General features: G+C 37.7%; 1 pseudogene; it reads right to left on the bottom strand.

Annotated features, from left to right (window-relative positions):
• Nucleotides 1–10,076: 10,076 nt before the first annotated feature.
• On the bottom strand, nt 10,077–10,280 carry LOC130018747 (uncharacterized; annotated as a pseudogene).
• Nucleotides 10,281–16,029: the final 5,749 nt, after the last annotated feature.

The raw sequence follows: 16,029 nt of genomic DNA, 5'->3' as shown, positions 1-16,029 counted from the left end.
AATATAGTGTTTGAACCAAACCAATGAATCCAGAAATGCATTATTTTTTTTGAGAATTTACATTTTTATTTATTTTTTTTAATTTTTTTTTTATTAGTGAAACACCATGAGGCACAGTTGTAGATTTACAATTTTTTGTGCTTGGGTTTGATTATACAATGATCAGATACCCATCCCTCCACCAGTGCTCATTATCCACCACCATGGATAATATCCCCCCACCCCCATCCGCCCATCCCCCCCAGCCTCTGTGGCAGGGCAATCCCCTGTGTTCTCTCTCTCCTTTTGGGTGTTGTGGTCTGCAAAAGAGGCTTTGAGTGGCAAACATGTTCAGTCCATAGTCCACTTTCAACATGCATCTTCCCTCCTAGGAGGATACTCCAAACACCCTTTATTTGGTATTCCCTTCTCTATCTGAGCTGCCCTTTCCTCTAGAATGCCTGACTGGCCACTAAGCTATGGAGTAATCCTCCTGGTGCTGATCTCAGCTATTCTTGGGTATTAATCTCATATTTTGTCACTTTATGTCCCCCAGATGAATGCAATCTTTCTATGTCTATCCCTCTCTTTCTGACTCATTTCGCTTAGCATGATACTTTCCATGTTGTACCACTTGTATGTAAATTTCATGACTTCATCTTTTCTAACAGCTACATAGTACTCCATTGTGTAGATGTACCAAAGTTTCTTTAACCAGTCATCTGTTCTTGGACACTCAGGTTTCTTCCAGTTTCTGGCTATTGTAACGAGTGCTGCAATGAACAAACAAGTGCAGATGTCACTTCGACTATACATTTTTGCCTCTCTGGGATATATTCCCAGGAGTGGTATTGCTGGGTCAAATAGGAGCTCAATTTCTAATTTTTTGAGAATCGTCCATACTGTTTTCCAAAAGGGCTGAACCAGTCGGCATTTCCACCAACAGTGAAGGAGTGTCCCTTTCTCGCCACATCCGCACCAGCATCGGTTGCTTTTGTTCTTTTGAATGTGGGCCAGTCTCTGAGGTGTGAGATGGTATCTCATTGTGGTTTTGATCTGCATCTCCCTGATGATTAATGATTAAGAGCATTTTCTCATGTGCTTTTTTGCCATTCGGATATCTTCTTTGAGAAAGTTTCTGCTCATTTCATTGCTCCATTTTTGGATGGGGTTGGATGTTTTCTTCTTGTGGAGTTTAACCAGTATTTTGTATATCCTGGATATCAACCCCTTGTCAGATGTGTATTCGGCGAATATCCTTTCCCATTCTGTAGACTGTCTTTGTATTTTGGTCACTGTTTCTTTGGAGCTGCAGGAGCTTCTTAGTTTAAGATAGTCCCATTTATCTATCTCTGTTTTCACTTGCTCGGCTAGTGGCGTGGCATCTTTGAAGATACCATTAGCTTCAATGTCATGGAGGGTTTTGCCAACTTCGTCTTCAATGTACCTTATGGTTTCTGGTCTGATGTTGAGGTCTTTAATCCATTTTGATCTTACTTTTGTACATGGTGTTAGGCAGAGTTCTGAGCCCATCTTTTTAATGTACCCGTCCAGTGATGCCAGCACAATTTGTTAAAGAGGCTTTCCTTACTCCACTTCACATTATTTGCAACTTTATCAAAGATTAGATGATCATATGATTGAGGGGAGATGTCAGTGTATTCAACCCTGTTCCATTGGTCTGCAGTTCTGCCTTTCTTTCAGTACCATGCTGTTTTAATTATTACTGCTTTGTACTACAGTTTGAATTTCGGGAGGTTGATTCCTACCATATTCTTTTTCCCAAGAATTGCTTTAGCTATTCGTGGGGGTTTATTGTTCCATATAAATTTCAGGAGTGTTTGCTCCATTTCTTTGAAGAATGTCATGGGTATCCTTATAGGGATTGCATTGAATTTATACAATGCTTTCGGTAGTATTGCCATTTTGACAATGTTAAGTCTCCCGACCCATCAGCAGGGGATATCTTTCCATTTCCTCATGTCCTCTTTTATTTCCTGAAGTAGCATTTTGTAGTTTTCTTTGTACAGGTCCTTTACTTCCTTAGTTAAGCTGATTCCTAGGTACTTGATTTTCTGGGACACAATTGTGAATGGGACTGTTTTTTTCATGTTGCTTTCTTCTCACTCACTGTTAGCATATAGGAAAGCCATGGACTTTTGGGTATTGATTTTATAGCCTGCAAATTTACTATATGAGTCTATTTTTTCTAGGAGTTTTTTGGTGGAGGTTATTGGGTTCTCTAAGTATAGTATCATATCATCTGCGAATAGTGAGAGCTTGATTTCTTCCTTTCTTACCTGAATGCCCTTAATATCTTTTTCTTGCTAATCGTTATTGTAAGTACTTCCAGTACTATATTGAACAGCAGTGGAGAGAGTGGACATCCTTGTCTCGTCCCTGATCTTAGAGGAAAGGTTCTCAGTTTTTCCCCATTGAGGATGATGCTTGCTGTAGGATTGTGGTAGATGGCTTTAATTATGTTGAGGAAGGTCCCCTCTATACCCATTTTGGCAAGGGTTTTCATCATAAAGGGGTGCTGGATCTTGTCAAATGCTTTCTCTGCATCTATTGATATAATCATATGCTTTTTATCTTTTCTTTTCTTGATATGATGGATTATGTTGATTGATTTCCAAATGTTGAACCATCCATGCATCCCTGGGATGAATCCTACTTGGTCATGGTGTATGATCTTTTTGATGAGTAGTTGGATTCTATTTGCTAGTAGTTTGTTGAGGATCTTTGCATCTGTGTTCATCAGGGATATCGGTCTGTAATTCTCTTTCTTTGTGGTATCTCTGTCTGCTTTTAGTATCAGTGTGATATTTGCTTTGTAGAAAATGTTTGGAAGTGTTTTTGATATTTCAATTTCGTGGAAAAGCTTAAAGAGGATTGGGAGTAAGTCCTCTTTAAAAATTTGGAAGAATTCACTAGTGAATCCATCCGGGCCAGGACTTTTGTGCCTGGGGAGAATTTTTATTACCATTTCAATTTCCTTGATGGTGATAGGTCTGTTCAGGTATTCCAGTCTTCTTGGTTCAGCCTTGGGAGTCTGTAGGAGTCTAGGAATTTATCCATTTCCTCGAGGTTTTGATGTTCTGTGGCATACAGTTTCTCAAAGTACTCCCTGAGGATCCTTTGAATTTCTGTAGTTTCTGTTGTAATAACCCCCTTTTCATTTCTGATTCGGTTTATTAGGGTTTTCTCTCTCCCTTTCTTTATGAGTTTTGCTAGAGGCTTATCAATCTTGTTAATTTTCTCAAAGAACCAGCTCTTGGTTTCATTGATCTTTCGGATTGTTTTTTGGGTTTCCATCTCGTTAATCTCTGCTCTGAGTTTTATTATTTCCTTTCTCCTGTTCGGGTTGTGCTCCTTTTTTTGGTCCTTCTCCAAGCTCTTCAGCTGTGAGGTTAGATTACTTATGTGTGCTCCCTCCTCCTTCCTGAGGAATGCTTGTAGAGCTATAAACTTTCCTCTTAACAGCTTTTGCTGTGTCCCATAAGTTTTGGTAACTCGTGTTCTCATTTTCATTCGTTTCTAGGAATCTTTTGACTTCCTCTTTGATTTCCTGTCTAAGCCACTCGTTGTTCAATAGAGCACTATTTAATTTCCAGGTGTTTGATTTAGTTTTCTGCTTTTGTATGTGATTTACTTCTAATTTCAGCGCATTATGGTCTGAGAAGATTGTTGATACAATCTCTATCTTCTTAATTTTTTGGAGGCATGTTTTGTGGCTCAGCATGTGGTCTATCTTGGAGAATGTTCCATGTATGCTTGAGAAGAATGTGTATTCAGCTTTTTGTGGATGAAGTGTCCTGTATATATCTACTAAGTCCCTTTCTTCCATTGTTTACCTCAGATGAAGTATGTCCTTGCTAAGCTTGAGTCTGGTTGATCTATCAAGAGGTGACAAAGCAGTGTTGAAGTCTCCCACTAGTATTGTTTTGCTATTGATGTCTTTTCCCAAATCTATGAGTAGTTGTTTTAAGTACATTGCTGGTCTCTCATTAGGTGCATATACATTTATTATTGTAAGTTTTTCCTGTTGTACCGATCCTTTGATCAATAAGAAATGGCCTTCACTGTCTCCTATGACCTTCCTCACTCTGAAATCGATGTGGTCTGTTATTAGGATGGCTACCCCAGCTTTTTTATGGGAGATGTTTGCCTGTAGGATTGTTTTCCAGCCTTTGACTCTGAGTCTGTGTTTGCTTTGACTACTGAGATGTGTTTCTTGCAGGCAGCAGAATGTTGGGTTCAATTTTCTAATCCATCCTGCCACTCTATGTCTTTTAATTGGTGTGTTTAGCCCATTGACATGGAGAGAGATTATTGTTATGGGATTTTGTCCCATTGTTCTGTTGAAATTTGGTGTATTTGAGGGGCCTTTCTTGCCTTAAAGTAGCCCATTTAGTTGTTCTTGTAACCACGGTTTTGAGTCTATGAAGTTCCTGAGCTGTTGTTTGTCTGTGAAACTGTGTGTTGTTCCTTCTATTATGAATGAGAGTCTCGCTGGGTAAAGTATTTTTGGGGAGGCATTTATTTCATTGAGTTTTTTCACTATGTCCCACCACTGTTTACGGGCCATAAGGGTTTCATCAGAAAAATGAGCTGTGAATTTTAAGGATGCTCCTTTGTAAGAGATTTCTTTCTTCGATCTTGCTGCTTTCAGAATTTTGTCTCTGTCTAAGGTTTTGGTCATTTTGATCAGAATGTGTCTTGGGGTATTTTTATTCGGATTTCTTCTAGCTGGTACCCTTCGGGCCTCCTGAATATGGTCACAAGTTTTCTTCAGCTCTGGAAACGTTGTAGCAATGATGTCTTTGACAGTTTCTTCTTCATCAAGGTTTTCTTCCTGTACCTCTGGGACTCCAATAATTCTTATGTTACCCCTCTTGGCTTCATCACGATCTTCTCTTGCTATTTGTTCCCGAATTGTGAGTCTGTTTTCCATTTTCTGCTCTTTTCTGGAGAGTCTCTGAACTTCATCTTCGAGCTCACTGATTCTGTTCTCAGCAGCTGTTACTCTGCTGCTGAGGCCTTCCACTGAGTTTTTCAATTCGCCTACGAGATTTTTCAGGTCTGACATTTCTGATTGCAAGAGAAATGCATTATTTATTGAAGAAATTTTACGTGACTAATTTTTATCGAATCCTTCCACTTATCTTTACCCAAAATTCCCTAGCTTCCTTTTTTCTATGGATATTACTTGTACTACTTTTGACTTCTATTAGGTAGCTGTATAGTTATTCAATTTTTAAAAAAAAAATAAATATATTTAGACAGATTATTAACCATGGCCCCCTCTCGGAGAGCCAGGCAAGCTACCGAGAGTATTCGATATGCCAGACACAGTAACAACAAAGTCTCCAATGGAGACGTTACTGGGCCCGCTCGAGCAAATCGACGATCAACGGGAGGGCCTTTACCTTTACCTTTATTAACCATGGTGCATAAAACAAGCTCATAATAGTAAGAAGGGCAATGTGTGCTATGCCTGCATGTTATATAAGATTATTCAAAGCGATATCACAATAATAATAATAATAATAATAATAATAATAATAAAGAATCCAATACTGCCATCCACTCAAACTGTCATTTCTTAGTACAGAAATACCAAGATGACAAAGAAGTGTTTTTCAGTTAAAATAACATATGAAAATAAAGAGAGACAAACTTGTGAGCAAAAAACAATTTATTTAGTAATCCAAGTTATTTTAAGACCTTGTTTACCCCGGAATGCTCTTAAAGTAAATGGTGTGGAAATAAATTAACATTGATTGGCACAGATAATAATTAAATCTATTAAGGCATAATCTTCCTGTCTCATTTATCTCTCAATTTGCCTATATACAGAAGGTCCTTGGGATAACTCAGTGGCAAGCATGCCTGCCTTATAAGCAGAAGGGCAAGATTCTGATTCCTCATGCTGAATGCATTTATACTAGGTGCTGCAAGCAGTTCATCTCTCTGAGACCTCTATGCCACAACAGAGGGTGTGGGCTCCACCACACGGAGACCAGGTATTTATGAGCACTTTAACTACATATAGGGAAGCACAGAATCCCACAGTGGGAATCCAGGAAGATGACATGTGTGATCTCATGTGGTACTACCACAGCAGCCCCTAATGAGCACTACATCCAGAGTATGTTTGAGCACTACAAATGAAGGAGGGTGTTCCCTACCCACAACATGACTATCAAGTATGAAAGCACTACAACTAAGCAAAAACAATAAGAAAATAGAAGTAAAGAGTAAGAGGAAAAATTCAAATTAAATGGAGAGTAGGAAGAGACTAGTTGGAAACAGACACACCACACACACACAAACACACACATGCATGCATGAGCGTGCACACACAGACACATGTACACCATTGACAAGCAAAAATGACTGGCACTTTGGTGGAAAAATTGATGCATTAACATTGAACACCTTTAGCAAAAACATCAGTACTATGTAAACCATATAACCTTTAATCACTTAATCAGTTAACTTCCCGTTAGTTGTCGATTTGCTCAAGCGGGCTCCAGTAACGTCTCCATTTGTCCCTGTCGCATGCTAGTGTAGCCCAATGGCATCTGTTCACTCTAGGAACATGAAGAGCCTCAAGCCGATCGTTCCTGATCTTGATGAAGAAGTCTGACCATCTGGTAGGTGGGCGGCCACGCAGTCTTTTAACATTCCGTGGAATCCAGTCAGTAACAGCTCTAGTCCAGCAGTCGTCTTTAAATCTCATTACATGACGAGCCCATCTGAATTTTGACACCTTGGCAAATGAGATAGCGTCCCTGATTCTTGATTGTCGACGGAGGTCGGAACTCCGGATTCTTTCTCTCGTTTGAGTGAAATGTGATATTCCAAGCATAGCTCGTTCAATTCCTCTTTGGGAGACCCGAATAGCATTCTCATCCTGTTTACATAGGGCCCAGGTCTCTGAGGCATATGTTAATGCAGGAAGAACAGTGGAATCAAAGAGATGTTCCCCGGAGTCGGAGGTTCTTCGTCCTCTTTGCTATTTCTTCGATGTTCTTGAAGGCGTTCCAAGTCGCTCTCTTCCTCCTGCGCAGCTCAGGTGCCAGGTCATTTGTCATGTTGACTTCTCGACCTAGGTACATATAACTGTTGCATTCAGAGATGGTCGTTCCGTTGAGAGCGAATGGGGCATCAGGAACGAGGCTGTTTCTCATAAATATTGTCTTCGTAAGATTCAGCTGTAGTCCTACCTTTCCACACTCACGGTCAAAGTCGGCCAGCATTTGTGCTGCTTGGCTGATGTTTCATGTTATTAAAACAATGTCATCAGCAAAGCAGAGGTGGTGTAGTTATCAACCATCTATCTTCATTTCCATTCCTTCCCATTCCAGTCGTTGCATGATGTTCTTGAGGGTGGCACTGAAGAGTTTCGGTGAAATGGTATCACCCTGCCGAACCCCTCTCTTGACATCAATGATTACTTCTTTGTAGAATGGTAAGATCCTGGTAGTGAATCCGCAATATAGCTCATGGAGGATCCTGATGTATTGGGCTTGAATGCCCTGATTGGCTAGGGCTTCAATGACCTCTTCCGTCTCAACAGAATCAAATGCCTTCTTTAAATCAATGAACGTTAGATAGAGCAGCATCTTGAACTCCCGAGAAACCTCAATGAGCTTTGTTATCAAATGGATATGGTCGATGGTGCTGAATCCTTTGCGGAACACGGCTTGCTCACATGGTTGTCCTTCTTCTAGTGTTCCGCCAATCCTATTTAGGATGACTTGAGTGAACAACTTGTAGATGACAGACAATAGGCAGATCGGGCGATAGTTGCCAATGTCATGGATGTCTCCCTTCTTGAACAGTAGTACGGTCCTGTTGGTTTTCCACTGGGACAGAACCTTGCATTCAGACAGGTAGCGTGTGAAAAGCCAAGCCAGTGTATTGATGAGTACTGACGGCAGGTTCTTCAGGTGTTCAGGTCTGACCTTGTCTGGGCCGGGTGCTGTTCGTTTCTTCACCGACGAAATGGCGTGTCGGATTTCGGAAGGGAGAACATTGGGAACGACATATCCATCCTGTGGAATTTGGTATGTTGGCAAGTGGACATGACTATCGAAGAGATTTGAGTAGAAGTTATGGATAATCTTCTCCATTGCCGTTCTGGAGGATGTGATGGATCCATCAGGACGTCGGAGGGCAGTCATCTTGGTCTTGTAGTTGGCGAAGGACAGGCGGGTGTTACGAATACTTTTCCTGGCTTCTGCCGCACCTACCAGCACTTCTGCTCTTCTCTCTTTGAGGTCTTCCTTGATCGCATCTCTGCACTGCTTTGCAAGCTTGGACGTTAGCTTGAAGTTATCTGAGGCATGCACCAAACTACGTTGGCAATAAGCTCAAGAGTTTTCTAAGACAGGCGTTTTTTTGTGGCTATCTCTCTCTTGGCGTTCCTCGCACAATCACGTCTCCTTAGTGCAAAATTTTACTTCACAGAGCGGGGAGAAAGGACTACAAAGTTTAAAAAGAGAACTCCCAGAATGACCACCAACTGGGAGCTCTTTGGCACTCTTGCGGCAACATGGGAAGATGCCGGTGTTGACAACATTGACGAGGAATACAATCGACTGGTTCAACGTTTATAATAAATAAATTTATTAATTCATTAATTATATTAGAATATATGAAGCTATGCATATATGTGTAACATGTGTAATATATACATAAAATATGCTTATGTGCATAAACAATGTGTAATATATGCATAAACTGTCTGTAACATATGCATAACCTATTGATATGTGCATAATATATGAGTGATACATAAACTATTAACGTAGACATATTTTAATTCAAAGATATAATTAGTGGATAGTAACTTTACCGTTTATATTGTACCTATTCAACACAGTGCTTATGCTCCTGGAGAACATAGCATATGGAATGCATCTGAATATGGAAGTCTTATCGAGTCTTAAGTCTTAGAAGAAAATTTTTAAAAAACAAAACAGCAACGTTTGCTTATTGATTTGTCACTCTCCTCATTTATTCTTTCTTTCATGCATTTCTTGTTATGGAATTTTTAGAATTTTTAATTTGACCTGTTTATAAGATTATTTTAGAAGATTGATGCTACTTTATTGAGCAGGATAGTAAGGTGAAGTATTATGGAAGAATGTCTTCTTTTAAGGAGATACTTGCTGAAGCTTTTAGATATATAGTGTTTGTGGTCTCAATATAATTTCAAAATCATAAGCAACTAAATTGCATATAAAATTAGTTTGCTAATATATTAACACATTTCAAACATAAGTTGTCGGGGGGCCTTTTTTTATAAATTTATTTCCACATTTTTGTATGTTTATACTTTTTATCACAAGTTTAGGGGGAAATGATAGAATGATAGATTATCATATAATCAATCTTATAAGTTGGCAAGACTATTGTACCCAGTTATTTAGTCGAAAACTAATTTTATTTATTGCTCTGAATATTTTCTACTTGTACTTAATATCTAATTAATTCATATTAAGAGCTTAATTGTAGATCTGAAATTTGATAATAAAAAAACTTTTATTATGACTGAAAGTTAGCACCTACCTAAGAATTGTAGTCTTGGGGCTGGAGCAATAGCACGGTGGGTAGGGCATTTGCCTTGCACACGGCAAACCCGGGTTCGATTCCCAGCATCCCATATAGTCCCCAGAGCACTGCCAGGAGTAATTCCTGAGTGCATGAGCCAGGAGTGACCCCTGTGTATCCCTGGATGTGACCCCCCCAAAAAAAAAATAAAACAAAATGTAGTCTTATTCATGGACTTTAGTTGACTTCAAAATCAAAAAAGTCATTTATTTATAGTAATTTCTCTAATATAGAGTTTATACAGCTTCTGGTCTTCTGGTAACCGCATGAACCCAAATAGGCATAGGCCTGTAGCAGCAGGCGTGGAACACTGAACTTCTCTATGACTGGGTCAGAGAAACCTTGTATTACATCCTAACTGAACTCCTCATTCTTAATTGATGTAATTTGTTCCAACCAGGAGCTTGATGTGCAGTTCAGAGTATCATAAATTCCCTTGAGAAGCTTCATGAGGGACACTTAACTCAGACTCGGAGTCATTTCAAAGAAGACTATGCAATTTCCTCAAGTAGATGAAGCTTCAAGATGTGAATAACGTTCCACAAATAACTTAAGAAGTAAAGGAAGCTATTTTTAACAATATTTAAAATGCAGTTAGTTCATTAATACAAGAATGTTAGCTGTAGGCAATAGATATACTACACTTGATCTTAGCCAAAAGGCCGAGAAGCGATGTAGGCAATAGATATGAAGAAAAATATTATTTTTAATCAAAATTTGAAGATTATTTATGACTTTATTGAGCAAATTTTTCTATACAATTTTCTAATAGTCAATAAAAAATTTTTAGGTAGAAATTATAGGTAGAAATTATCAGTATTTTTTTGGTGTGGAACATATATCTTCTGATGAATGCATTTTTACACTTCAAGTAAAGAGGATTGCAAAGGATACTGAGATTAAATAATCCATAAATAGGGAATGCTTTATAAATTAAGATTTTAAAAAATATTTTGACACAAATAAAATTTCATTTTAGAATGACAGATGACCTCAAATCCAATATATTAATTTCCTTCAAATTATCTGTAGATACTTCAGACTTTTAAAGATGAAAATAAATTGCCTAAAATGTAAAGATGTAATCATTGGCAATGACCAATTTATACTTTTAGATTTCTCAGTTTATTAAAAAATTATCCAAACAGATCGAGATGGCAACTTCGAGGTATAGTGGCTAGCGGTTGTACACAGATTAAGCTAATAAGACAAAAACATACAAAGACTTCCATCTGCATCCTTCAACATAACATTTCTTTTCATGAATGTAGTAAGTGATTTAAACCTTGCCAATTTTGCAAATCTGAGAAAATATTGTATTTATCCTTTTCAATGAATTTTGTTTGCTTTTCTTCTTTTTTTCTTGCCATACCCAGCTGGAGCGATAGCACAGTGGGTAGGGCATTTGCCTTGAGACCGGCCATCCCGGATTCATGTTTGATTCCTCCATCCCTCACGGAAAGCCCGGCAAGCTACCAAAAGTATCCTCCCCGCACGACAAAGCCTGGCAAGCTACCCGTGAGGTATTTGATATGCCAAAAACAGTAGCAATAAGTCTCACAATGAAAACATTACTGGTGCCCACTGGAACAAATTGATGAACAAGGAGAGGACAGTGCTACAGTGCTATTTTTTTCAAAATTTCAAAATTTCAGCTTTTACTTCTTATTCGAAGAACTTTTTAAATTATTGTTGAGCCTCATCTGGTGGTGATCACGGATGCCGCCTGCCTGTGTTCAGGAATCATTTCTCACTTACTACTTGCTCTGTGCTCAAGTATCACTCCAGTGGCTCAAGCTATCAATTGTGTTCTAGGGATGGAATCTGAGTAGGCTGCATGCAAGGAAAGCTCCCAACCTTCTATACTCTATCTCAGGCCCTGAAAAACATCTTTCAGGGATACAAATATTACTTGAAAAATAGTAATTTAACTTCACAGATAAAATTCTGAGATTTTTTTTATGACAGAAGTATAAATTCTAAGAATCTGCTCGTGACACATGATAAATAATCACTTGGCCAAAACTTTGTTTGTCTTAACTACATGCAAAATAACCCTCAAGTTCATTTTTGCAACTTATTGTTCCATCATGGGAAATTTTCGTGAGAATCTAAGGGGGGAATAAAATATATGGAATTTTAAAATAAATAAAACAATTTTATTACTACTCTATAAGTAGATCAAATTCAAAAGAGTAGAATGATCAAGAAAACCAAAGCAGATTTGACAACCTAGGTTCTACTTCCTTGAGCAAAACACATAGCATATCAACTTTAGAAACATGTTCAAAGAAGTATTATGGACAGTTTCACTCTGACTGTACAATGTCAGAGCCTTAGGGAAAAAGATACTTTTTTCAAAACAACCTATTGTAGTATATCCTGCATGAAAGGGAATCATATTTTCAAAATGACACCAAGCTTATTGGATAATTAATAATGTACACGTTTAAATAGACAATATAAAAACACAATAATTTTCTTTAAGCCTTAAAAAAGCCTTTAAAATATTTAAAATTGCCAGGATAGATTAAATATAGTAAGGAAGGTATCATGTACAACCACTATAATCAGAACATTAAAAAGTATTTTTGACTTGAGAAGTTTCCTTATTTCCTGTCTAGTTTTCAAAATTTCCTTATTTCCTGTCTAAATTATGGCGGTTTCTTTAAAATTGTTCATAAAGGCCCTGCACATGGTTGGTTTTTGAATGGATCCGGAAAAATAAGTAAATCCAAAGGTTTTCATTTCCTGGCCATCATCTTCTTCCCCACTTTGGTCAGGCGCATTGGATGTGCTGAACATCAGTACTTTATCTCTAAAGACAAATCCTGGGGATGTGAGGCTTGAGGAATTGTTGAAGATGGTGTCCCCACCCATGTGATTAACTTAAACAAGGAGGACCGTAGCAACAGCAGATGCTGGAAATCTCAAAACTTGAGATAGAAACTCTGGTCTTGTTTTTCTCAACAGATTACAATAGAACAATGCCAAATAAGCCTGGAATTGGGTAAGGGGAAGTCAAAACAAAAGGACACAAAGCAAGAAAGGAAGAAAAAGTTCATTTTCTCAAATCCCTTTAAAAAATATGTATGATGTTATTAGAGTGTCAGGAATAAATTTTTGTTAAGTCTTTTGTTTGGTTTATAACTGTATTTACTCTTGTAATGCTTATTTTTCTACAAGTACAGTTTAAGTTTATTCTATATTGACAATTAAATCAAACAGCATAAGAGGGCATTTTAATAAAACTTCGAGAAAATAAATTAGTCAGTGGAATGTTTCAAGTATCTGAAAAGAACAAATGTCAAAAATTACTTATCAGTGATCATATTAAGATTATGAACATTAATAAAGAAAATTATTTCTGGATCAAAAACGTTTGATAAGCATGGCATAGAAATTCAAAATAAACTTTGTCATTATATTTTATTTTTAAAATTGTTTATTTTTCTATGCTTCATGTTTTTTCTTAACATATGTAATATAAATGAAAATAACACATAAGTATACATAGAACATTATATTCATGTTTTATCACATAAATATACAGCTCTTATCACTGAAGCTGTGAGTTCAAATGTAATAACAAATATTTGAAGTCATAGCATAGAAACATAGTACTTTATGTTTTGCAAAATATCTCCTTATCATTTAATCAAAACCTGATATCAGCTTTGTACATTTAACAGCTGTATAAGGCTTAGCTATGTCAAATTACTTGATTAAGATGAATGCAAGAAGATAACAAAATGGGTCTTAAACCATGGAGCATTCCTTGGAGTCCATAATTCTTGACATGATTCGCTGCTATTTAGTTAAATCTGCTAAACTATCAGATTAGCACTGTGCCTCTGTTTATCCATGTCTAGTCATGATTCAGGATGATTACCAACCCACACATTCTTCTGTCCAGTTCCTATGAACACTTGAGTAATTTATTTCTTATATTAAAATGCTGATTTTAGTCACTTATGCTGGAGTCATTCAGAATAAGTCTAAATCATTTTTAACACCAGGTCAGCTTTTAAGTTGTTTTTTAATGTATCTGAGTTTCATAGTTGTAGATTCTGCACCCATGAATTCTTCAGCCAACTATGAATTTTAGTTTGTTGAATTCCTAGATGAGGGACTCATAGTTAACAAGGTTGGATTATAAGAAAATGAAGCATCTGGATCTGGGTATTGTAAGTGGTTGATGGACTACTATAGTTGAGAAAATTCAAGGGAGAGAAGATGATGTGTTAAACTACAAAGCTTGCAGAAGGAATGGATAAGTGGAGGATGAGAACAAACAAATCATTCAGAGTTACTTGGGAGTGGCTACAAAACTACAGGTCAAAACTCTAAAAAAGTGCAATGGAGGATAGTACAGTAGGTAGGGTGCTTGTTTGCCTTGCATGCAGCTGACCAGGGTTCAATCCCAATCCCAGGTATCTGATATGGTCCCCCAAGTACTGCCAGGAGTAATTCTTGAGTGCAGAGCCAGGAGTAACCCCTGAGCATCTCTGGGTGTGACCCAAAAAGAAAAAAAATAAACTCTCTAAAAAAGAGAGCATTAAAATTTATAATTAGTACCCACAGGTATATTCAGTCATTTCTCCAACTCATTGAATACTCAGTCTAGTAAAGTTTAATGAATGATAAAAGATATAAAAAATAAATGGCATATGACCTAAATGCAAAGAAAGTTCAATATGGCATGTAAAGTTTAGTGAGGGTAATTTAACTGGATAAAATTTACTTATGCAGTATCATTTAGACCTGGAATTTAAAAGTATTTCTCCATCCCAAAGAACACGCCTTTTTTCCTGTATCATGAGATGCTTCAGAAAAGACAATTTATGACATCAGTCATGCTCAGTGAATAGTTGGGCAACTTGAAATCAGGGTCAAATTGTACATTGTTAGAATGAGTTTTAGTTAGACATTAATAAGTACCTTGGGATACAAATTAAAAATATAGCAGTTGCTTGATATTATTTTCGCTACATTTGGACGTCAGAAAAAGAAAAGGAGTTGGAGAGATAGTACAATGGGTAAGAAGACCCTTGCAGGCAGCCACTTAAGGTCCACGGATCCCAGATTTCAGAGACAAAAATATGTCCTGAGCTCAGCCGGATGTGGTCCTCAAACAGAAATCAAAGACCAGCGAAGGAAAGAGTGGATATAGAGAAATTATTATTGAGGAGAGTTAATGTGCTGTCTTTCTATTTGAAGGAACATCATATCCTTGGAAAGGTCCTTCAACGTCCTGGTGATTTGCTTCACGCACCCCGTGATCTCTAACTGTGGGGGCTGATTCTACTCTGCATTTAAGATATTCAGCAACAGGGTGAGGGAGGATACTTTGTGGTCAGAGGTTCATATTTGATCCCTGGCATAGCATGAGTATGTCCTTGGTGTCCCTCAACTTGTGGGACAGAGCTACATCACAGGTGCAATGAGTCTTCTGGCAGAACAATGAACCATCGAGTTGGGTGGGCCAAGTATTACTGAGAAGAGCCCTGGGTCCCTGAGCATTGATTGGGGGAAAAAAAACAAATATTTTTCATCTAGCCTAACATCTCTTCTACTTGATGCTAGTAGCAGTGCCTTCTCCTAGAGATAATCAAAAAATGTCCTAGGCACAGAGAGACAGTTCAATTCAGTGCCTGCTTTGACATATATGATACCTAAGCACCAAGTCAGGAGTACACTGGATCACTACTCGGTGTGTTCCTGAAAGCAAATGAAAAAAATACCACAAATCCCCAAATGTCTCTAGACATGGACAGATATCCAGTGAAGGGCAAAGTGTTATCCCCTTCCTCTTCCTTCAAAGTTCGGCATTTACAGCTGATAAAATTGACAATTGAGACCGTCAAGCAACGACCTTGGGATGATACTGGTCCTGCAGCATTATATTAAAATGGTAATATTGATAGCATAAATCATGTTTCCTCAACACAATATTTTTTTCAAGTTAAAGTGGAAAGGAAACAATCATGGATAGTAGCAAAAGATTACTGAAGATGATGCAATATGGAGAAAAAAGCACAAAGAAAGTGAATCTTAGAAAATAATAAAAACAGGAGAGCAAAAAGAAGAAGAATGGGGAAAATTATGGAATTCATATGGGTTTCTTGAAGACAAATTTTATGCCTTTTGCTGAGAATTAAAAGTATAACAGCTATTAAAAGGGAGAAAGTTGTGATCCTAGTGGCTATTTTTGTGGTTTGATAAAGGGCATGAGGATTTTTCAAAAATAACTTGCCAGAAGATTTAAGTGAATAGCTGAGGTTAACTTGTAATCTGAAATCGGGCTAATCAGCAAGATGATAAAACATTTTTCCCAAATATTCAGTCTTCCGGGTACCAATAAATAGAAAACAAATGGCGAGATTATTCAGCGTTCGATTGCTTAACATGGCAGCAAAGATA

The sequence above is a fragment of the Sorex fumeus genome, unplaced genomic scaffold, assembly GCF_029834395.1.
Source record: "Sorex fumeus unplaced genomic scaffold, SorFum_2.1 ptg000265l, whole genome shotgun sequence".
NCBI classification, from domain to species: Eukaryota; Metazoa; Chordata; class Mammalia; order Eulipotyphla; family Soricidae; genus Sorex; species Sorex fumeus.
The sequence above is the reverse complement of the archived record's forward strand: the minus strand, read 5'-3'. Positions and strand labels throughout refer to the sequence as shown.